The sequence below is a fragment of the Nomascus leucogenys genome, chromosome 18 (genome assembly GCF_006542625.1).
Source record: "Nomascus leucogenys isolate Asia chromosome 18, Asia_NLE_v1, whole genome shotgun sequence".
NCBI lineage: Eukaryota > Metazoa > Chordata > Mammalia > Primates > Hylobatidae > Nomascus > Nomascus leucogenys.
This window is the reverse complement of record NC_044398.1, coordinates 50,901,103-50,925,261: the sequence shown is the minus strand read 5'-3', so window position 1 is coordinate 50,925,261 and position 24,159 is coordinate 50,901,103. Positions and strand designations below refer to the sequence as shown.

Below are 24,159 nucleotides of genomic sequence, written 5' to 3'. Positions count from 1 at the left end.
AATGACACATTCTACTTATTGCTAATTAACTGATTCAGAAAATCCTATTAAATATAAACAGTAGACCAAGTAGTTTTCATTTTATGTTTCAACATTTTCATTATTTTATATTGCTGAGTTATAGCCTTATAAAGTTGAGTCATGGCATAAAAATCACAGGCCTGAAAGCAAGGAAAAATATCTAAGTCATCCTGCTATTATTTAATGGCCTTACAGTTAAATTGAAATAATAATAATAGTATCTTTTCAAATAGCTCAAAGTATATTCCCACATATTACCTCACTTATTCTTTTTTAACAGCTTTATTGAGGTATAATTCACATACCACGCAATTTACCTTTTTGAAATATACAATTCCATGGTTTTAGCATATTCAGAGTTGTACCAACATCACCGCAATTTTAGAACATTTTTATCATCCCAAAATGAAACTCCCTATCCATTAGTAGTCATTCCCCATCTCCCTCCTCTAACCCCCTCAGCTCACGAATCTACTTTCTGTCCCTGTGGATTGGCCTACCCTGCACATTTCACATGAATGGAATCATACAACATATAGCCTTTTATGTCTGCTCCTTTCACTTAGCATGTTTTGTTATGTTATAGCATGTGTCAGAACTTTATTCCTTTATGCTTTTAACGCTGAATAATATTCCATTGTATGGATGTACCACATTTGGTTTATATATTCATCAGCTGATAGATATTTAGGTTGTTTCCACTGTTTAGCTATTAGGAATAATGTTACTAGCATTTATGTATAAGTTTTTGTGAGTACGTATGTTTTCATTTCTCTTGCACAGATACCTAGGAGTGAAACTGCTAGGTAATATAGGGTAACTCTATGTTTTAACCTTTTGAAGAACTGCTAAGCTATTTCTAAAGTGGCTGCCCATTTTAAATTCCTACCAGCAATGTATGGAGCTTCCAATTACTCCACATACTCACCAACACTTGTTATCTGCTTTTGATTACAGCTAACTAGTGGGCATGAAGTAGTATCTTATGTGGTTTTGATTTGCTTCTTTCTATGAGTGACAACGTTGAGCATCTTTTCATGTGCTTATCAGCCATTCATAAATCTTCCTTAGAGAAATGTCTATTTAGATCCGTTGCCCATTTTAATGGACTATTTTTGTCTTTTTAATATTGAGCTGCAAGAGTTCTTTATAAATGTGGATATAAGTCCATTATCAGATATATAATTTGCAAGTACTTTCTCTTACCCTGTATACCTCATCTAACCTTAGTGCAGCTACTTGCACTAGATAGATTGTGTGTTGCTATCCCCATTTTGCAGACAGAATTGGCATATGATTAAACAGACCTGATAACTGGCACTCAAAAGAAAACGTACAGCTGTGCCTCTGCTTCTATTAATTTAAAAGAGCCACATACTGATAGCAACATTGTGACAACACATCCAGGAAGGCTGCCTTGTTCAACTCAATAGATACAGGGAAGCTATCCTCTATCTATTATACAATCTAACAATATTTTCCACAGTTATACCAAAGATAGTTCATTCCTTCACTCAAAAAATACTAAGTATTATATGTGAGGTGCCGCACTACTCCTAGTTCACGTGCATCCATGACCATGATCCAATCCTTGCCCTCATTAGTCTTATAATTTGGCAATATCCTGCAAAACCCTTAACCTTAAATTCCTTACTTGCAAACAGTCCTGACAAAGAAATGTTTCATCTTAAAGATCCACTCTCAACTCAATATTAAAAAAAAAATACCCTATTTTTTTTTTAAATGCAAAGCATCAAACTTACTTTGTGGCCTAGGACAACCTTGGTTTTGAGTACTGCTCTAATACCTAGGCCATCACCTACCTGGTTCTTATCAATTCTTTTTTTTTTTTTTTTTTTTTTTTTTTTTTTTTTGAGATGTAGTCTCACTCTGTCACCCAGCAGGCTGGAGTACAATGGCTCAATCTCGGCTCACTGCAACCTCTACCTCCCAAATTCAAGCAATTCTCCTGTCTCAGCCTCCTGAGTAGCTGGGATTACAGGCGTCTGCCATGACAACCGGCTAATTTTTGTATTTTTAGTAGAGATTGGGTTTCACCATATTGGCCAGGCTGGTCTCGAACTCCTGACCTCGTGATCCACCCGCCTTGGCCTCCCAAAGTGCTAGTATTACAGAAATGAGCCACCATGCCCGGCCTTTTCAATCCTTTTTATAATGCAGCAATGCTTACTTTAATGACATCTGTCAAAATTAAACATGGCTAAAAGAAGAAAATACTTATATGTTTACCTTTAACCAGAAAAGCCTGATGATTCAGAGACTAACTCATGGCCAGTTCCTATTCCATGCTGAATAAAAATGTTAAAATAGCTCCATTAAACAAAATCAAAATACAGAATTACAAATCTGACAACTTAAATAGGTAGTTCTAACCTTTTCCATCAAAGTAGTCCTAATTCAGAGTTGAGGGACCTAATAATCCCCGGAAGACTAAAGGCATAACCCTAAGTGGCCCATGCAAACTTTAGATTTCTTGATCTTATTTTTTTCCTTAAAAATTGTACACAAATGTTACATTCTGAACTACAATACATCTATTTTCTTTCGGCATAAAAAATTTAACATGTTTAATTAGGGTCAATAAAAAAATTTGTTGGCTAGACACAATGGCTTGTGCCTGTGTTTCTAACACTTTGGGAGACTGAGAAGGGAGGACAGCTTGAGGCCAGGAGTTTTAGATCAGCCTGGGCAACAAAGCAAGACCCTGTCTCCAGAAAAAAAAAATTAAAAATTAGCCAGGCACGGTAGTGCACATCTATAGTTCTAGGTACTTACTTGCATGGCTGAGGCAGGAGGATCACTTGTGCCCAGGAGTTCAAGGCTGCAGTGAGCTATTATTACACCACTGCACTCCAGTCTGGATAACAAAGTGAGACCCTGTTTCAAAAAAAAAAACAAAGATTTTCTTGAGAAGGACAGACAGAACCTATGGTGTGTAATTAGAACTATGTTAATTTTTACTATAAAAATGTAGTGGATTAAATAATAGGCAGTGAGGAAAATTAACACTCAGGAAGATGCACCATGCATGCTTCATGGTTCTGAGTGCCCTCAGCACACCACTTTGTAATGGGAGGGTGCATGTACCACTGTCAGGCAAGACGGGTGCGTGAGGATTAAGAAGGCACAGGCTGAGCAGAGGGAACATGGCCTGGGGTGATCCCAGGGATGAGCTGCTGCAAAAGAGCAACAGTTCAACGTGGAGCTTTCCCACACTGTGAGCTGGCAGGCTAACGGTTCTCAGAAGGTGTCTCAAAGTTGCTTTGGAGGTCAGAGGACAACTGCAAGTGGGCAGAGCACTGCACTCCTGACCCCCATTTCCCTCAGTTTCCCCTGGCTGACACACTGGGCTTCCATCAAAGTTTTCTGCAGACTGAAGTCTGAAGTCAGACTGTGAATAAAAGGCCTGAAAACCTAGATCCAGAGGAAGTCTTGGCCAGGAAGACAACAATGTGTATCAGATATGAAAGACAAGGTGAGGACAAAATGGGAGAATGAATAATGGAGCTGGTGAGGAAGAGAGTCAAAAACAGGAAAGGGTGCGGTATAACCCAAGGGTCAGGGTCAGGCCTTCATCCACAGAAAAGAATGTCTATTGTGGAGTGGGTGTGTCTGCTTAAAGGAATAGCAACGAGATTCTCGCTCAGAAGCACTCAACTGCCGAAATCTCAAATTCCCATGTTATTTGTGAACCACCCTCTTGTCCTTCTACCTCTCTGCATTACTTAACTGCCCATGGCCAATCAACTCTCGAAAAAGCAGCCAGTATGAGCCTTCAGAAAAGTAAAACAGATAATGTTACTTCTCTGACTCAAACTTTCAGTGGCTTTTCATGACCCTTGAATAGAATCCTAGGTCCTTACAGTGGCCCTAATGTATCATGGCCCTAATTTATTACCACTGTCCTCCTCCTCACTCATGCTCCCCAGTGCCATGGCTGTTCCCCATGCAAGCCCCTGCCAGGGCTTTGCAAATATATGTGCTGTTTCCTTACCCTGGAATGCTTTCAGACATCTGCATTGCTGTGTCCCTGAAAACATTCATGTCTCTGCTCAGAGGTCACTTCTCAGAGTCTCTTCCCTGATCTTATTTTCTTTTTTTTTCTTCTTTTTTTTTTTTTAGACGGAGTCTCGCTCTGTCGCCCAGGCTGGAGTGTGGCGTGATCTCAGCTCACTGCAAGCTCTGCCTCCTGGGTTCACGCCATTCTCCTGCCTCAGCCTCCCAAGTAGCTGGGACTACAGGCGCCTGCCACCACGCCTGGCTAATTTTTTGTATTTTTAGTAGAGACAGGGTTTCACAGTGTTAGCCAGATGGTCTCGATCTCCTGACCTCGTGATCCGCCCGCCTCGGCCTCCCAAAGTGCTGGGATTACAGGCATGAGCCACTGCGCCCGGTCAATCTCATTTTCTTTTTGACATTTTCTTACCATCTGAAATTATACATACAAGTACGTATATGTTTATACACATAATATATGTTAATCGTCTACCTCCCCATTGGAATTAAGCTCTACAAGGGCAAATTTTGTTTTGATCACTGTTTTGATCTAGGGGGCCATAGCACCTAGAACGGTGTCTAGAAGATAAATGCTCAATACACATTTATTGAAGGAATGACTGCATACACCAACTCTGTTCTTAAACCTGTTAAGCTCTGGTCTTTCCCCACTTGACTCTTTCCCACTTCACACTCTATCTTTCCTAATCCATTAACCATCCTCCAAGCTTCATTTCTTATCCATTGTAACCCAGAATCTGATCTCCCAGAAAGAGAGACACTCTTCCCCCACAATGCCAGAAAGGAGGTAAGAATGTGTGTGTGGTTATTGGCCAGTGAGGGTGAAGGAAACTGAGGGAGTCTGACCTAACAACCGCTCACTCCCTGGCCTAAATTCTCAACTGTCTTACTGGCTTGTCCTTCCACATACACTCCCTAAACCAATCTAAGAGTCTACTTCTTTAGTCCCATACCCGGACTAGAGATCACTGTTATAAAAATCCCGAACCGCACAAGCTGGGAATTCCACAAATACATGGCCTCCCACCTCAGCAGACCTTTCTCACTGCTGCCATCAATCCTCTCTCAGGCTCCTCTCTCATGTCCCACAGATTCAATTCCAAACGTCCACCACTTTCAAGCTTCCTACTCCTCCTTCACTCAGAAAATGACATCACCTCCACAGAAACAAAAGAGGGGTTATTAGGTCAGACTCCCTCAGTTTCCTCCACCCTCACTGACCAACAACCACAGGCACATTCTTCCCTCCTTCCTGGCACTGTGGAGGAAGGTGCCAGGAAGATGCAGGAAGGAAACTTCCTGCTCAAAGCTAATCAGCAACTTAAGGTATCCACCTCCTTAGGGATCTGATGCCATCATTTACCCACTTCCCCCTCCACATTTTCTCTCTCTCCTTCTCTTCTTTTACCCCGCTGCACATAAATGCTTACATTTCTCCCATCATTTGGTTTATTTAAAAAAATGAACCAAACTAATATACATCCCCAGACTTTATGTCTCTCTTGCCACTTCCTATTTGCCTCTTTTCCTTAACAGCCAAGTCTGAAAAAGAGTTTAAACTGTTTGTACTGTCTCCCCTACCCCATATCATTTCCTACTTAACCCTCTCCAGTCTGGACTGCAAACACAAAACTGCTCTTCCCAAAGCACAGATGACTTCTTAAATGAAAATTCACTCAAAGTATATCAATTTAATAATGACATCCTTGATCTCAAAATGCTTGTCTCTTGGCTTCAGTAACATTATTGTTTCTTGTGTCCCTTCCACTTTTTTGGCCCCTTCTTTGCAGTCCAATTTCCTATACTGACTGTGTGATCTGAAAACAACAAAACAAAACAAAACAAAAAACCTCTAATGATGTCATGTCACAGGAGCATGGGCTTTGTCTTTGTCTGAGCTACCACAACAAGAGAAATTTAACTGGGTGGCTTAAACAACAGAAATTTATTCTCTCACAGCTCTGCAGGCTGAGAAGTCCAAGATCAGGGTGCCAGCATGGTCACTTTCTGATAAGGGCCACTTCTGGGCTTGCAGACAGCCACCTTAGCACTGCGTCCTCATATGGCAGCAGAAGAGCAAGAGTAAGCTCTCTGGTGTCTCTTCTTATAAGCGTACTATTCACATCATGAGGGCCCCACCTTCAGGCCCTCATCTAAACCTAATTATCTACCAAAGGCCCCATCTCTAATTACTATCAACATGGAGGATTAGGGCTTCCACATGAGTTTGGTGGCAATACAATTCAGTCCATAGCATGATCTGTGGCAAGTAAAGCCTAGCGAGAATCTACACTTTACCATTAATCAGCTGCGTGATGACAGCGAAGGTACCCAACCTCCCAGTGCCTCACCTGCCTTATCTACAAAACATGAGCAACCATACTTACCTCATAAATCTGTTGTAAGGATCAAATAAGATAAACCCTTAAAACAGTGCCTGCATACAGTAAACATGCAATAAATATGTCATTCTTACTGTTATATATAAATGTGTGTGTGTGTGTGTGTGTGTGTGTGTGTGTGTGTGTATATATACATATATTTTTTTTAGAGACAGAGTCTCACTCTGTCACCCAGGCTAGAGTACAGTGGTGTGATCATAACTCCAACTCCTGAGCTGAAGCCATCCCCCCACTTCAGCTTCCTGAGTAGCAGAGACTACAGGCATATGCCACCATGCCCAGTTAATCAAAAGAAAAATTTTTTTTGGAGATACAAGGTCTTGCTACATTACCCAGATTAGTCTTGAACACCTGGGTTCAAGCGATCCTCCCACCTCAGCTTCCCAAAATGCTGAGATTACAGGCGTGAGCTACCATACCCAGTCTGTTAACTGTTATTGATCTTGTCATTCTCATAGCTGTCTTTATTATAATCATCATTGCTGATTGCCATTGTTATTACTATTATTATCAATATTGTTTCCATCATTATTACCAGTGATAAAATAAAATTATTCCAGATCGAGTCCTATGTAAGATAATTTAACAAATAAACAATTTTTACAAGAATACAGCATTATGGCTGGACACGGAGGCTCACGTCTGTCATCCCAGCACTTTGGGAGGCCGAGGCAGGAGGAACACCTGAGGTCAGGAGTTCAAGACCAGCCTGGCCAACATGGTGAAATCCCGTCTCTACAAAAAATACAAAAATTAGCCGGGCGTAGTGGTATATGCCTGTAAACCCAGCTACTCGGGAGGCTGAGACAGGAGAATCGATTGAACCTGGGAGGCTGAGGTTGCAGTGAGCTGAGATCATGCCACTGCACTCCAGCCTGGGCGGCAGAGTGAGACTCTGTCTCAAAAAAAAAAAAAAAAAAAACAAAGAAACAAAAACAAAAACAAAAAAACAGCATTATGTATAGAAGGAAAACTTGAAAGCAATCTAAATGCCAATATACTATTCAACTTCAGCTGCAATAATGACATACCATGACTGGGACTTCCTCATAGTTCTGAAGGCTGCAGTCTAAGATCATGGCGCTGGCATTGTCAGGTTCTGATGAGGACCCTCTTCCTTGCTAGCAGATGGCCATACTCTTACTGTGTCTTCACACAGGTGAAAAGAGAGCTCTGGTATCTCTTCCTCTCCTTATAGGGGCACCAGTTCTATCTGATCAGGGGTCTATTCTTATGACCTTACTTAACCCTAATCACCTCCTTAAAGGCCACATCTCCAATACTGTCATGTGGAAGGTTAGGGTCTCAACATATGAATTTTGGGAGGACATAACTAGTCCACAGTGACCAATACTAATAAAATTTTAAGTACAGTAAAACTAAGTGTTATACAATAATAACCATGCAAATACAAGAACTCTAAAGCAAGAAAGAAAATAGAATATCACATGAAAATATCAGGATATAAAATTTTAACATAAATATGTAAAGCATATGCTTATGAAAATAAAAAGAAATATAGCATAATTATAACGGGGTGATGTTAAAGTAAGAGCTTATTTCTAAAGTGTTGGTATAATTAGACAATCTGAAAAATAAATTTTCATAGAAAGAATACATAAATGAAAAGCTTCAACTGAAAAAAATCAAGAATAATTTCCAATCTAACATTCTATATTTGTTTCCTGCTTATATTATTGCCATCTCTATTAACTAGGATATGAGCTAAACTCCTGTAACGAGACCAATATAGTGGCTCAGATAAAAAAAGAATTTATTTCTCTCTCATGTTACAGTCAAGAGGCAGACAAGTGGTCAAGGGAAGGTAAGTAGCTTTGCTCTATAAGGTCATCCAGAGACTAAGATTCCTCCTGTCTTCACTTACCACTCCTTGGGGCACTACCCTCAGGTGCATGATTGAAGCTAACTCATCAATGCTTCATTTATGGGGATGGGAGGGAAAAGAATATGACTAACAAGCCACTTTTTTAATATAAATATGCTTTTAAAAGTAGCATATGTCACTTCCACTCTCATCCCACTGGCCAAAACTTAGAAATGTGGCTTCATCTGGCTACAAGGAGCGTAAGAAATACAATTTCTATGTAGGGGTTATGTGCCTAGCTAAATATGTATCAAAGGTGGGAGTGCATCCTTCTTGCCACTCTGAAATAGTCATCTCCTTTCTAAAGGGATAACTTGAAGTCTCATCCAGTTACTGGATTTAGCTTAAAGTCTAGGTCTCTGGGCAATACACAACCCTCTTGAACCCATGCAAATCCATGTAGCTCCTTCCTAGTGCAGCGGCCCACAAACTAACAAAACAGTATAACCTCTGCTCTCCACCACCGCCATCGCACACAAAATACAACTGTGGAATACAAATGAGATTAATGCAATTAAGTCTTCCATTCTGAAAATAAAAGAATAGCAAACACACATTTTTATCAATGATGAAATGCTTCTAGAAAGGAATTGCAAAGTATCTCTGCTCTAGCAAGAAGGCAAGTCCCTTGGTTCATTTCAGATTCTGTTCTCTGAGGGGAAGACCCTTATCCAGGTGTCTTCGTAGTCTTGGCTTTGCCTTTGGAAGATTTTTTCTTTTCCATTATCCTTTCTGGTCACACATGAAGCAAACTTGGAAGAGTATGTGCTCCAATAGGGCAGCAAAGATCTAATGGCCTACTTCCTGCTGGTGCAAATTTGGGACCAAGGGTTGCTTTAGGTGTCAAACAATATCAAACCATCAGAGGCTGTTGCAAGCCAAACTTATGGGATCTTTGGCAACATAATCTCCTAAATATTTCAAAAGGTCTGTTTGCCTCAGTCAGTTCCACAAGAAACTAGTAACCACAACTAAGGATTTAATCTGGACATAGATATTAAGCTTGTCAACTCTCCTGTTTTATCTGCTGGCCTCTGTGACACAGCCACCCCTCCCTCTCTTCAACCCTCTCTTGATTGAAAGTTAGCTACCTTGAGATTATCTGATTCACATCAGCAGGATTATACCACTCCAACCCACTGACATCAGGACAGGCCATGTGACTTGAGATAATCCTTCTGACCTGACTGATTTCAGGCCTAGCCATTTGACTTGCTTTGGCCAATAAAATATGAACAAAAGTAACACGTACCACTTCCAAGACACTGGTTCTGCCGTATCTCTTTTGCCTGTCACAAGAATGGCAATGTCCCAAACAGGCTTATTCCTTTGGCTTAAATACTGAAGTGACAAAGTATGTGGAACACGGCCACAGCTAACATGTCATGAGTAAGAAATAAACCTTTGTTGTTGTAAGGAACTCAGATTTTGTATTTATAACTGAAGCTTTTACATAGTTCAAATGACTGGTTGAGGTGGAAAAGCAAATCCTTAATTTGAACCTTGCCTGGACTGTCTGCCACTGTCAGGCCAAGAAAATCTAACGGGAGATTCCTGAGAATGACTATCTTACCTCTTGCTGTTTGGCATAGAGAAGCAATTTTTTCCAACGCTGCAATGCCCCATATTACTGGCCTCTCAGTCAATTCAGACCACAGGCCATTGGCAGAGAGAACATCCTTTAGCTGTATATTATAACTAAAAACTATACTCCCTTTCAACTCTAATTGCAAACTGGCTAATTGTTATCTTATTTGATGCCCTCTTGTAGTTACTGGCAAGGACTAATCAACTCATATTAGCAGTCTGATTCTTTCTAACTACTTCCCGGGAGGTACAAACTGGGTAGACAAATTGACTCTCTTCCAAGTTATTAGAGGTGACAGTCTCACTGAACATTTTGCCACCACATAATAAGGGTCACCAGTTTTCCAGCCTATAACATGTTTTCTACTGTCTGTCGACCAATCACTTAACCAGTGCTACACATTTCAGCTTTTTAATTCTAGAACACCACTTTGGGAGCCAATTTTTGTACTATACAGGCTATGGGCTAAGCTGCTGTAATAGAGTGATGCCAAAAACCAGTGGCTAAAACAAGAAAGAAGTTTATTCTCTTCCTTGAAACAAGAGAGAGATAGGCAGATGGCCAGGGAGAAGATGGAAAGTAGTAATTGGTTCTGTTTCACAAGGTCATCCAGGAACCTAGGTAGAGGGATCTTTAGGTTCAAGGTAATTGTTGCCATTCCAGTTGCTGCTGCTTTCAGTTAGGGGGAAAGGGAGTGGGGTGGGCAGATGAAGTTCAGGACAAGCACCTTATATTTACAAAGATAACTCAGAATTTGCACATATCACTTATGTTCTTATCTAACTGGCCCAAACCTAATCACAAAGCCACACTTACTGGCAGGAGGAGTTTAAAAACAGTCTCTATGTGCATAGCCATGTATCTGGCTAAACCAACAGGGTTCTGGTAGTAGCAGAAAGGAGGAATTAGATATTGGAGCAGAATTAGCAGTCTTTGCCACACTCTCATACAATCTATTCTCCATAGTCATCAGAGTTTCTTTAAAGGCACGGTTCAGACAATGGCACCCTCTGTTCCAAACCCTCCAGGGCTTCCTATTTCACTTAGCATAAAAACCAAAGTCCTCACAATGACTGACAAGTCTTCATACAATGTGCCCCTTCATTGCCTCTTTAACCTCATCTCCAAATATTCTTCCCATAAAATAAATAACAAATGTATTAAAAACCAATGTATAAAAGGTAAAACTATAATGCTAATGAAAGAAAAAGTTAAATAACATTTGCAACCTTGGGATGACGAAAGATTTCTTCAAGATCTCAAAAGCATAAACATGGAAAAATTTTGATGGCGTCAACTTTGATGAATTGAACACCACAGACAAAATTAGAAGATAGGCAAAAGACTGGAAGAATATGTTTGCAACATCTAAAAAGGCAAGGGATTAAAATCCAGTGTATGCCAAGAACTGCTGCAAAAACAACAACCAAAAGATAGAAAGTGCAATTGAAAGTCTGACAAAAAGGCAGAGGCAGACAATTCACACAAAGTGAAGTTAAATTTGCCAGATAATATACAGGATGCCACTGAATCTGAATTTCAGATAAATAATTATTGTTTTTTGTAGAAGCATGTCCTGCATATTGCATGGCCCATACTTACACTAAAAATTTATTTGTTGCTTACCTGAAACTCAAACTTAACTAGGTATCTGTACTTTTATTTGCTAAATTTGGAACTGTAAGTGAAATCCATACAAGTAAATGAAGAGAATCTCACTCTCACTCACTAGTAATTAAAAAAATGCAAATTAAAATTTGAGCTACCATTTTACCCATTATACTAGCAAAGACTAGAAAACGAGGCTTTTATTGAAGAAAATGTAACTCTTTTTTTCCATTTTACCACAAAAGATAACCTAACCTAAGATTCTTTATCATATCACTAGGCAAATAAGAGCCCAACTATTCACTGCATGTACACAGAGAAAAACACATTTCAAATCCATTTATTTCATACTGCAGGTAACAAAAATAATGCTAGTAACCATACTCAGGAATCAATTTTTTCCTAGGAATTTTAAGTACTTATTTAGCGTGAAGCTAAAATAATCAAAAGGGTGAGACTGTAGTTTAGAGTTTATTCAAGCACAAAGGTTGAGGACTGCAGCCAGGGACACACTTCCAAGTTGCCTAGCTGAGTGCTCCAGAAAACAAAGGAGAGTCTCAAGTTTTTAAAGAAAAAAAGGACGAATCAGGAGAGGCAGCAATTACAAAAGCTGTTCATCAGAAATTCTCATTGGTTTACAAAAATAACATTGCTTGGTGATTGGATATACATTGTTGAACTACAGGGTATATGGCATTTTATGGGTACTTGGCGTCAGTTAGTCTGGAGCCCCAATAGCAAGCAGCTTGAAGAGGTCATTATTTAGCTGTAGGGGGAATGAGATGTGACTGCTGTTACATTTTAAATGCCTTTCTGGGCCTGATAATTTAAAGGAGCTTGCATTCCCAAATAAAAAGGTTTTTTTTATTTCTCCTTAGTATAAATTTATAAAGTTTAACTGTTAAAGATAACAGTGTTTGAATATCTTTTAGTAGTTAAACAACAGCTCTGTCAAAAACAGTATTACTTATTGTTCATAATGTTAATGTTATAAATAATTTTATAATATATTAACTGTAGTATTAATTTTCACACTAGGCTAAGATTAACCTCTTAAGGTTAACTATCATACAGGTCAGAAATTTGGTCTGTCAACAGGGACAAGAATCAGACTTTACATTTTTAAAGAGTTTTCCCATAAAATATCTAAATCACACATAGTTTTACCACTGGATTATTCCTACCTGGAAGGCAGGAATGAAGGTATGACACAAAAGTTGTAGATTAAGGAAGGAAATACGGGCTGCATATAAAAACAACAGCAATCTTTTTTTTTTTTTGAGACAGGCTCTCACTCTGTCACCCAGGCTGGAGTGCAGTGGTGCAATCTCAGCTTACAACAGTACCCATTTTTTAACATGTTATGAGCTTATTACATATGTAAATACAGACAGCACTTAGGGCATTTAAAAATAAAACTTCAATACAAAAAAGAAATTACACCAAAAACTCATTCTGACTTCTGTAACTTCTAAGATAATGAATGCCCTAAATTTATTTTAACATTTCCATAGAAAAATAATAATTTAAAATATTACTGTGAAAGATCAATTTAAAAAAATGTTTTGTCACAGAGTAAATAGTTATAGATAGTACAGTAGTTCTTTATTTCATACTGAAAAAGAAAAATATTCTAAATAAATGTTAAAACAACTGAAATATTGGGTTGGTGCAAACGTTAATTGCAGGTTTTGCATTGTTGGAATTTGCCGTTTGACACTGGAATACATTCTTAAAATAAATGTGGTTATGCTATATATCATTTTAATGGACATTTCTCACTTTTTTTTCTAATGATTTATTATTTGCTGTTTATTTTATATTTATTTTAGACTATGGAAATGATGTTAGACAAATAGCAAATTCCAGCGATTTTCTTATTCGGGGTCCAAATGGTTCATAAAGCAGCAGAGACAACTCACAACATCAACAACACATTTGGCCTAGGAACTACTAACAAATACTACTAAAAACTACACCACAATACAGTGGTGGTTCAAGAAGTTTTGCAAAGGAGACTCAAAAATGAGGAACATCATTGGCCGGCCATCAGAAGTTGACAAATGACCAACTGAGAGCAATCATTGAAGTTGATCGTCTTACAGCTATGTGAGAAGTTGCCAAAGAACTCAACATTGACCATTCTATGGTCGTTTGGCATTTGAAGCAAATTGGAAAGTTGAAAAAGCTTGGTAAGTGGGTGCCTCAGGACCTGAGGGAAAATTTTTTAAAATCGTCATTTTGAAGTGCCGTCTTACACTACACAACAATAATGAACCATTTCTCAATCGGATTGTGACGTGTGACAAAAAGTGGATTTTATACGACAACTGGCAACAACCAGCTCAATGGCTGGACCCAGAAGCTCCAAAGCACTTCCCAAAACCAAACTTGCACCAAAAAAAGGTCATAGTCACTGTTTAGAGGCCTGCTGCTGGTCTGATCCACTGCAGCTTTCTTCTTTTTTTTTTTTTTTTTTTGAGACAGAGTCTCACTCTGTCACCCAGTCTGGAATGCAGTGGTGCAATCTCAACTCACTGCAACCTCTGCCTCCCAGGTTCAACCAATTCTCCTGCCTCAGCCTCTCAAGTAGCTGGAACTACAGGTGCACGCCACCATGCCCAGCCAATTTTGTATTTTTAGCAGAGATGGGGTTTCGCAATGTTGGCCAGGCTGGTCTCGAACTCCTGACCTCAGGTGATCCACCCACCTTGGCCTCCCAAAGTGCTGGGATTACAGGCCTGAGCCACCACACCTGGCCCACTACAGCTTTCTGAATCCTGGTGAAACCATTACACCTGAGAAGTACACTCAGCAAATCAATGAGATGCACTGAAAACTGCAACACCTGCAGCCAGCGTTGGTCAACAGAAAGGGCCCAATTCTTCTTCATGACAATGCCCAACCGCACGACACACAACTAACGCTTCGAAAGCTGAATGCATTGAGCTATGAAGTGTGCCTCATCCGCCATATTCACCTGACCTCTTGTCAACTACCACTTCTTCAAGCATCTTGACAACTATTTGAAAGGAAAATGCTTCCAACACCAGCAGGTTTTTGGAAAGCAGAAAATGCTTTCCAAATCCCAAAGCATGAATTTTTAAGCTACAGGAATGAACAGACTTATTTCTCTTTGGCAAAAATGTGTTGATTATAATGCTTCCTACTCTGATTAATAAAGATGTGTCTGAGCCTACTTATAACGATTTAAAATTCATGGTCCAAAACTGCAATTACTTTTGCACCAACCTAATACTTTATATAAATGGTACTATGATATAATAATTATAGTGACATGATTTGCAAATACTAAAATATTTTGCTTGCCTTGTTCTATAAAATATAAACAATATAATCACTAATCCTTCATAATGTTGATAAGAATACTTTCCAAGTTACATTCAAAAAGTAATCACTTCTAGATGTATCTCTAATAACAGCAAAAACAACACACTTCTAGATCTATAATTCAGCATCTATCAAGACTAATTTTGGCAGGCACATGATATAACACACTCCCAAAAGAGAAAAAAATAGACATAACCTTCACCATAGACAGCACAGCCTTCACCATAATTTGTAAGGCATTAATATACTTCCACATATAATATATTACCTTTTGAACTACATATAAAAATAATCCTTGAGGCAGCCTGGGTTCCAAATATATTGTCCTGAAATTGACAGACAGAAAACAAGTGATATTTGCACATCTATTTTTCTTTTAAGTTTCAGAAGAAAAGCAAAATCAAAAGTATGTTATATTAGCACCATAGCTAACATTAACATGTTTGACATAAAAAGTACGTATTCTTCAACTTCAAGAAAGGAGAAGATTGTTCTTTGGCTCTAGTCCTAAGCTGGAAACAAGTAACCACAAAACCAGTTTTAAATCTACCCCAGTCAATCAATCCTTAAAGTCTACTCAACCTTTCCACTTACGCACTTTGCCAACAAAGTAAGCCAATCAGCAACAGCCCCGCTTCAGTACCTTTGCTCCTCAAAGCCGGTCAGTCTCTAAACTCTAAGTTTAAAGCTGGCTAATCCTTAAATTTTTGCACTTTTCAAAATCAGCCAATCTCAAACTCTGTGCTTCCTCAAAACCCCGCATAAAAACGTCTCTGCCTGTTTAAAGGACTGTCTTCTGCAAGCACGGTTCTCCCCTACCCAGCAAGTATGGTTTACCAAAACTCAGGTAAGTTTCTACTTAAGTCAAATTAGAATAGGCTTACAAACACTGAATTACCAATGATTCAAGTGGCAACATGAGTGTCAAGTTAGGCAAAGATTTTGTGAACTTATCCAGAGATTGTCAGATTTATTTATTGGAGAATATCTGAAGATGCAGAATAGCTCAGTGGAAATAGCCAAACTACATTATGAGTTGGGTGACACTGAATAGGTTATTTAATATCTCTAAACCAGCTTCCTTTTCTATAAAATGAGAGTAATAACTCTATTTCACAGTACTGTCAAGAAGATTAAACGGGATAACAATAACTGGTAACTTTAAAAGATTCCTAGGTATGGCTGAGCGCGGTGGCTCACGCCTGTAATCCCAGCACTTTGGGAGGCCAAGGTGGGCGGATCACGAGGTCAGGAGATCAAGACCATCCTGGCCAACAGGGTGAAACCCTGCCTCTACTTAAAAAATGCAAAAAATTAGCCGGGCGTGGTGGCGGGTGCCTGTAGTCCTAGCTACCATGGAGGCTGAGGCAAGAGAATGGCATGAACCCCGGAGGCAGAGCTTGCAGTGAGCCGAGATCACACCACTGCACTCCAGCCTGGGCGACAGAGCAAGACTCTGTCTCAAAAAAAAAAAAAAAGATTCCTAGGTATAAAGTTCTAGATTTGCTTTCATCACTAAATTGCTAACACATATGGAAAGTTATTTAACCTAAGTCTGTTTCTTCATTGGTCTAATAGTGAGGATAATGCATGCCCTACACATTTTATGGGCTGTTTGTAACAATCAAAAATGAAAATTAATGTGAAAAGGATTTTGATAGATATAAACCATGAAACTGTGAGACAGCTAATTTAACATATGCAACAATAAAGGGAATTCACACTAGGAAACCTGTTACAAGCCAGGATTATATAAAGTCCAGATTAAATTAATTTTAGTAAGAAAAATATTCATAGCCAAAAACAAATACAAAACCACTAGACACACTAGTAACCAAAAAAATTTAAGGCTACTATTATTAGCTCCAAGAATTATTTCCCATTCAGTAAATGAACCAAATTAGCTCAGCTATCCAAAAAACTAAAAGCAGTACAACACAATCCTTTGTCCAAGTCAGGCATTTGCCACTTAAAACTACCATCTCCATTTCTAAAGCAAAAAAAGAAAAAAGGAGGAACGGAAGGAAGGAGGGAGGAAAGGAGGGAGGGAAGGAAGAAAAGATATTACAGGATTTCTCAACATCAGGAGTATCGACATTTTGAACTGGATAATTTTCTGTTGTTGAGAAGCTGTCTTGTACATTGTAGAACATTCAGTGACATGCTATAATGGCCTCAATCCACTAGATGCTAGGAGTAATGCCCCCCCACACAAATGTGACAACCAAAAATGTTTTCTAGACATTGTCAAATGTCCCCAGAGTGTGTTGGAAAGTAAAAAATCATTCTGAGTTCAGATTCTTCATAGTATCATCTTCCAGTATTTATTTCACACTGATTGGTGGCTTGCAATGCAGACTGAAATTAACAGCTTTGCAATTTAAGAACCAAATAAGAAAATACTCCCTGTAGAATGGTAACAACTTGAAGAATAATAGCTACGTAGTTATGGTTAAATTATTCCTTTCATCGACATACTGGTTTTGCTTACTATTCCCTAAGAATTTTCTTCTGGGTGTTCTTTTGGGGTTAAAACTTGGTTAATCTGTCACTAAAGCTTAGTCTCCACCTAGACTTACTAATTATTGGCCATTAGTGTAATGTGTGAAAATCAAACCTAAAGATTTTAATTTCTAAGCAACCAAATGTGAAATGAAGCAAAAATAAGTGCTACTTATAAAAATTATTTAAATATATTCAAACATTTACAGTGTAAAGTACACAAACAAGCATCCAGCTACTACTACAAATATATATGAATTGGAGACAATAATGCAAAAATAAAAGTGACTGCAAGAAGTAGAATTTTGACAAAAACAAGAAATGGGGAAAGGATTCCCTATTCAGCAAATGGTGCTGGGAAAACTGGCTAGCCATATGTAGAAGGCTGAAACTGGATTCCTTCCTTACACTTTATACCAAAATTAATTCAAGATGGATTAAAGACTTACATGTTAGACCTAAAACCATAAAAACCCTAGAAGATAACCTAGGCAATGCCATTCAGGACATAGGCATGGGCAAGGACTTCATGACTAAAACACCAAAAGCCATGGCAACAAAAGCCAAAACTGACAAATGGGATCTAATTAAACTAAAGAGCTTCTTGCACAGCAAAAGAAACTAGCATCAGAGTGAACAGGCAACCTACAGAACGGGAGAAAATTTTTGCAATCTACCCATCTGACAAAGGGCTAATATCCACAATCTACAAACAACTTAAACAAATTTACAAGAAAAAATCAAACAACCCTATCAAAAAGTGGGCACAAGGATACGAACAGACACTTCTCAAAAGAAGACATTTATGCAGCCAAAAGACACATGAAAAAAATGCTCATCATCACTGGCCATCAGAGAAATGCAAATCAAAACCACAATGAGATACCATCTCACACCAGTTAGAATGGTGATCATTAAAAAGTCAGGAAACAAGAGGTGCTGGAGAGGATGTGGAGAAATAGGAACACTTTTACACTGTTGGTGGGACTGTAAACTAGTTCCAACATTGTGGAAGACAGTGTGGTAATTCCTCAAGGATCTCGAACTAGAAATACCATTTGGCCCAGCCATCCCATTATTGGGTATATACCCAAAGGATTACAAATCATGCTGCCATAAAGAGACATGCACATGTATGTTTATTGCGACACTATTCACAATAGCAAAGACTTGGAACCAACCCAAACGTCCATCAATGATAGACTGGATTAAGAAAAGTGGCACATATACACCATGGAATACTATGCAGCCATAGAAAAGGATGAGTTTATGTCCTTTGTAGGGACATGGATGAAGCTGGAAACCATCATTCTGAGCAAACCATCACAAGGACAGAAAACCAAACACCACACGTTCTCACTCATAGGTGGCAACTGAACAATGAGAACACTTGGACACAGGGTGGGGAACATCACATACCAGCGCCTGTCGTGGGGTGGGAGGAGGGGGAAGGGATAGCATTAGGAGATATACCTAATCTAAATGACGAGTTAATGGGTGCAGCACACCAACATGGGACATGTATACATATGTAACAAACCTGCATGTTGTGTTCATGTACCCTAGAACTTAAAGTATAATTTAAAAAATAAATTTAATTCAAAAAAAAGAATTATATTTAAATGCTCAGTATGTACTATCACTGGGCTAGACACACTGTTTTCAACAATAAAACTTCATACATATAAAAGTACTCATAAAATAGTTTGAAGTTTGCTTGTGCAAATTTAAATTTTAAAAGGAATCTGAATTTTATTTACTATCTAGGATGTTATATTTCGCATGGTCAGTGTTAGAAACAGAGGCTCCTGTTGTTTTCAAATAGAACTTACCATCACTCCCCCTCTGCTGGGAGCTACCTGACACAATTAAATAACCATCAACCTGCCCTCAGTGTGCCTGAACTTAAAAGCCAATAACACCTGAGCATCAATAGGCTATTGACTATGCAATTTTACTTTATACCATATATGGGTATCTGATGTTCCTGGGAAACTAACTGCAAATGTGGTGTAAATAAAGACTAATCATTTCAACTCCATTAAATGTAGGGAAGCTACAAGAGCAGATTTAAAATGTTGTGAACTGCAAAATGAGATGGCACCCCTCTACATTTATGTTAGTAGAGGGCTCCTGTTTAGAGTAATCATAGATTTGGTTATTTAGATACTTTCCCAATGAAAGCTTAAAACAAAATATAATTTTATATATTTAAAAAATTCTGAAATTAACCATAAAATCTACAGCAGTACAATTTTATATAATCCTTACATGGTTTAAATTTGAAATACTCGTGTCAGGAAGTAATAAAATTGTGACAACTGTTGAGGTTATAGTATGCTGTGAAAGATCTACAGGAACAAGACACATCTTTTTTTGTTTGTATTGTTCTAGTCTCCATGTTCTACAATGATCGAGCTATACGAGATGTAATCTGCAATTCCACCTACGACATATATCACCAGATCCCCTTTCTATGACAAAAAAAAAATACATGTCAATGTTAGAGATGGTCAGCAAAGAAACTCAAACTTATTCCAATAGGTGGAACTTCGGCATGATACACTTAAACCGGTGGAAACCTGCCTGAATACTTCACCCAACCCCTCCATCACCCTCTATTATGCAAGCTGCAACATTTCAAGCCAACTCCCTTATTTCTCTGGTGAGCCCTGTCAACACTGAGGTAATAGAACTGGAAAAACTCATCACTTCACAAGGATAGTCAAATATCAGAATTTATTTCATGTGGTAAAAATTCTATCATTGCCAAATAAAGCTAATGCAAATATAGTAAAATATGCATGATTTTGAGTAATTCTTTTGTTGAAAAGGACTCTTGGGGAGCCTCAACTTCATCCTGCAACAGCTTAGGCATTCTTTTGCCCCTTTACCCTTTTCACGCCCCATCTCACAAGTCATGGAAGCTGGGGAGGGGAGGGTGCAAAAAACCAGAATGAACTAATCAGCATGTATTTATGCATTTAGTCTACTCTAACCTTATTCCCACAGGTTTTTCCTCATACTCTGCTCTTCTAGGTAAAGAACTGTTTTATTCATCTCTGAACTTCCAAAACCTAACCAAACGCCCAGCATATAAAGTCATCCCTAACATCTACTACACAGCAGGCACTGGATTAGGGACTAGAGATTGAGAAGTTAAAGAGACAGACCTTGCCCCTGTGGAACCTACAGTGGGGGAATGGGCAGGGGAATACCAGATACTGGCTACGTGAACCCAATCAGGTACACAATGAAAGGACCAGTTAGCACAGTCCCACTGCCTATAATCTTTCTCCCACAGCCAACCAAAGCTTAGATGAAAAACAAAAGCAGGCTTTCTCTTCAGAAAAATAAATGGGTATCTCCAACCCTGACCACTCCCCTGAGTTCCTTATTCACAGGCATGCATACTCAACATGTTCACTCGGAGGTGGTTACAGGGATTCAATGCATGGACTCCAAAGCCACACTGCTTAGGTTTGAATCCTAGCTACATCACTCACAAGCTGGGTGACTTTAGACAAGTCACTTATAACCTCTTTTTGCCTCTATTTTCTCGTGTGTAAAATGGGGACAATAATGGTTCCTTGCACATATAATTCTTATGATGATTAAATGAATTAGTATAGGTAAAAGTACTTAAAACCCTGCCTGAGACTCAGTTTACACTTACATAATACTTACTATTTTTACTAGCACTCTTGTTATGACTATGTCTAACAGGCATTTAGAACTTGTGCAAAACTAAATTTGTAATTTTCCTCAGTAAACAGCACCACTATGCTTCTAGTTGTTCCAGCCGAAACCTAAAAAATCATCACTTCTCCCTTTTCCTCAAATTCCACATCACTCGTCCCATCAGGTCTACCTTCAAAACCTATCACCAATTCTACCGCCTACCATCATCTCCACAACTACTTCCCCCAGCCCAAACCACCATCATTTCACCTGCAGGGCACAGCAGCTTTCTCCCCACTTTCACTCCACCCCACCCACTCTAATCTACAGTTAACCCTCCATACAATAAAACTTAAATCAGACACCAGTCCCTTGATGCAAACCTTCCAGTGGTTTTCCATCACAGTTAGAACAACATCTTTACTTCACCACAGCCTACAAGGGACCCCACGGCCCGCCTGGCCCTTGACCATCATTGGCCACCACTTTCCCCCTTCCCTGCTGTGCTCTAAACACTCTGTGTCTGGACCACCTCAGAGCATTGTCCTGTGCTGTTCCTGCTGTGAGGCCGAAAATACAGTCACCTGGAGCCTGGACTCTGAAGTCAGACTGCCCACGTTCAAATAGTCTCTACCACGTTTTAGCTGTGCAACCTCTGGCAAATTCTTAACCTTTCTGTGTGTCAGTTGCCTCATCTATGAAATGGAGATACTAGGTTATATCAAAAGACTTGTAAAAATTTAGTGTTCGGAATAGTGCCTTACATGATAAGCTCTACTTTTTTTAAGTGTTCATTGCTATTAATTATTCCTCTCTGAAATGTTCTTACCTCAGGCTCTTTCCCTCACACTTCAAGTGTCCCTGCCTTTGAATGGCTTTTCCTGACAGATCCCACCAAAAACAACCTTCCCTGTTCCCCTACTGTCCTCCTTTGTTCCTTCCCTTCACTGCACTTATGACTATCTGAAATTACATTATGCACGTATTGTTCGTTGTCTATTTCCCACTGCAACATGAGCCCTGCTAGGTTGAAGGCTGTCTTCTTTGCTGCTCTATTTCTAGAGATTTCTGACTCACATCTCATCCAGGCTAGGGGACCAATGCAAATCTCCTAATAACAATAGCACACTTAGAAAGCCTTTAATTTGCACACTCGTGATCTCATTTGATCCTGGAAAAACCAACAACAGATAAACCATCAGCTCTCATTTTAGATAAGAAAAACAAAGTTCCAAGTTTGCGTGACTTGTCCTTGGACACGAAGCTAGTTAACGAATAGAACAAAAATTAGAAGCCCTGCTTTCTGATTCAAAGGCTCCTCCCACCAGGATGAAAAGATATCACACTCCTTAAATGAATTTACAGAAATGTGAACTCTCGAGCTCCCGTATAAATACACCCTGAAGTGTGCACAGTATTCTTCCCTTCAAAGTTCCTGACGAATACTAGTCCCGGAGTTTGAGAGGCATTACAGTCTAGTATAATGTACTACCCCTTGACCAAAATATTCAAGCAGTCAGATACGATGATTGGATATTCCAAATCGATACAGCAACCCTTAAAACTCAGTGAGTCTGTGTTGTCTATAATGTGCTAGTTCCAGCACACTGAAAGCTTCCTCTGCAACACCCAGACAAGAGGGGCATTGTAATTGCCAAGAGTACCGTGCTAACGATACCTGTTATTTCTTGGGATCCCCATTCTATCAAGTTTAGTGACAATGGTTCAGATCACCCAACAGGCTCCAGTGTGGTATAGGATCAGATGGAGGGAAGGTTGTCAGGGGGAGGCAAAACAGTGAAAAAGTTCCCCTTCTAAAAGATTCCTGGTCAAATAGCCAGTGGCTACCACATTCCTCAGAATAACCAAGTGTCTGTGTACAAGCTTTCTCCTAGCAAATTTACACACTTGTGTTATCTCACGTGTTCCTAGTGCTGTGGGAACAACCATTAGGGAGGCCAGAGGCTGCTGTACCTCCCTTTTACACAAAAAGAAAACTGAGGCAGCAACTGGTTATCTTATAAATGTGTCCACGACGACTTGGTCACTTGTGGGATCCCAAAGGCCAGGACGTAGGATTCCTATTCTCTGAGAGGAAGCCTCCATCCCCTACTTAACATGTCAAACTCCAGGGCTCAGAGGGGGAAGAAAAGGAATCTAAGTCCCTTTAAAACGGAAGAAAAAAAGGGACTCTCCATTTGGACTTTCCGCCCCTTCTAAGGCCTCACTACCAGGCTCAGAGACGCTCCCCGCCCCAGGGGAAAAGGTGCTGGCCCGGCCCCACGGGGCGCGGCCTCGCCTCCCGCACCCCAGGTCCCTCCCGCCCAGCAGGGCGCGCTGCCACTCTGAGCAGGCACCTGTCCCTTCGCCACAATCGGCGACTCCCCAAGGAACTGACGCCCCCACAGCCACCACCACCGCTGGGACTGCCAGCTGCCAGCGGGACCCGCAAGCCCTAGGAGCTGCAGGAATTCTCGTAAACTTACAGTTTTCCTACAGCGTGCGCGTCACGGCGGGGTGACGTCACTGGCCCAGCGTTCGGGAGGTCAGGCCGCCGGGCGCGGGCCGCTGAGCCCCCAGGCTCCGCCCTCGCCCCGCCCCCGGCGCTGCGGCGGGAGACACGCCCCCGAGCTCCACGCCCTCGAGCTCCACGCCCCCGAGCTCCACGCACCGCCCCGTAGCGGACACTGCGCGCAGGCGCAGACGGCCTCAGCCCCCGCATGCCGGTGGGCTTCGCCGGCCTAGGCGCCTGCGGCAGCGGCTGCTCTACCAATGCCTCACTCAAAGCCTGAAGTCGGGGTTAGAGGAGGAGGAGGGGCCGACAAAAGGGGACGGAGACCTTCAGAAATACTGTAAACAAGCTGTCGCCCTGGGGGCTGGAGTAAGACGCCTGGGTTGTGAGGTACTTTTTCCACAGGGATTGCCCGCCTTCATCACGTGTTCGTTAAAACACGTGTGGAAAGAGCCATTTGCTCTCCATCAGGTGCCGGCGGGTCCTCAGCACTGAAAAGACAGCTCTCCCAGGGGCCCTCGCTCCGCCCCGGCTCGACGCGGCTCCCGCTAGACTCCGCCCAGACCCCGAG

At 40.3% G+C, this 24,159-nt stretch overlaps 1 protein-coding gene across 4 annotated transcripts in view; it reads right to left on the bottom strand.

Annotated features, from left to right (window-relative positions):
• ZNF438 (zinc finger protein 438) overlaps window positions 1-23,642 on the bottom strand; it is a 186,756-nt gene extending 163,114 nt beyond the window's left edge. For all 4 annotated transcript variants that reach the window (XM_030798442.1, XM_030798445.1, XM_030798443.1 and 1 more), the window contains exon 1: window positions 23,563-23,642. The gene's annotated coding sequence lies outside the window, so the exon portion shown is untranslated. The remainder of the gene's footprint in view (window positions 1-23,562) is intronic.
• Between the last annotated feature and the right edge of the window lie 517 nt (window positions 23,643-24,159).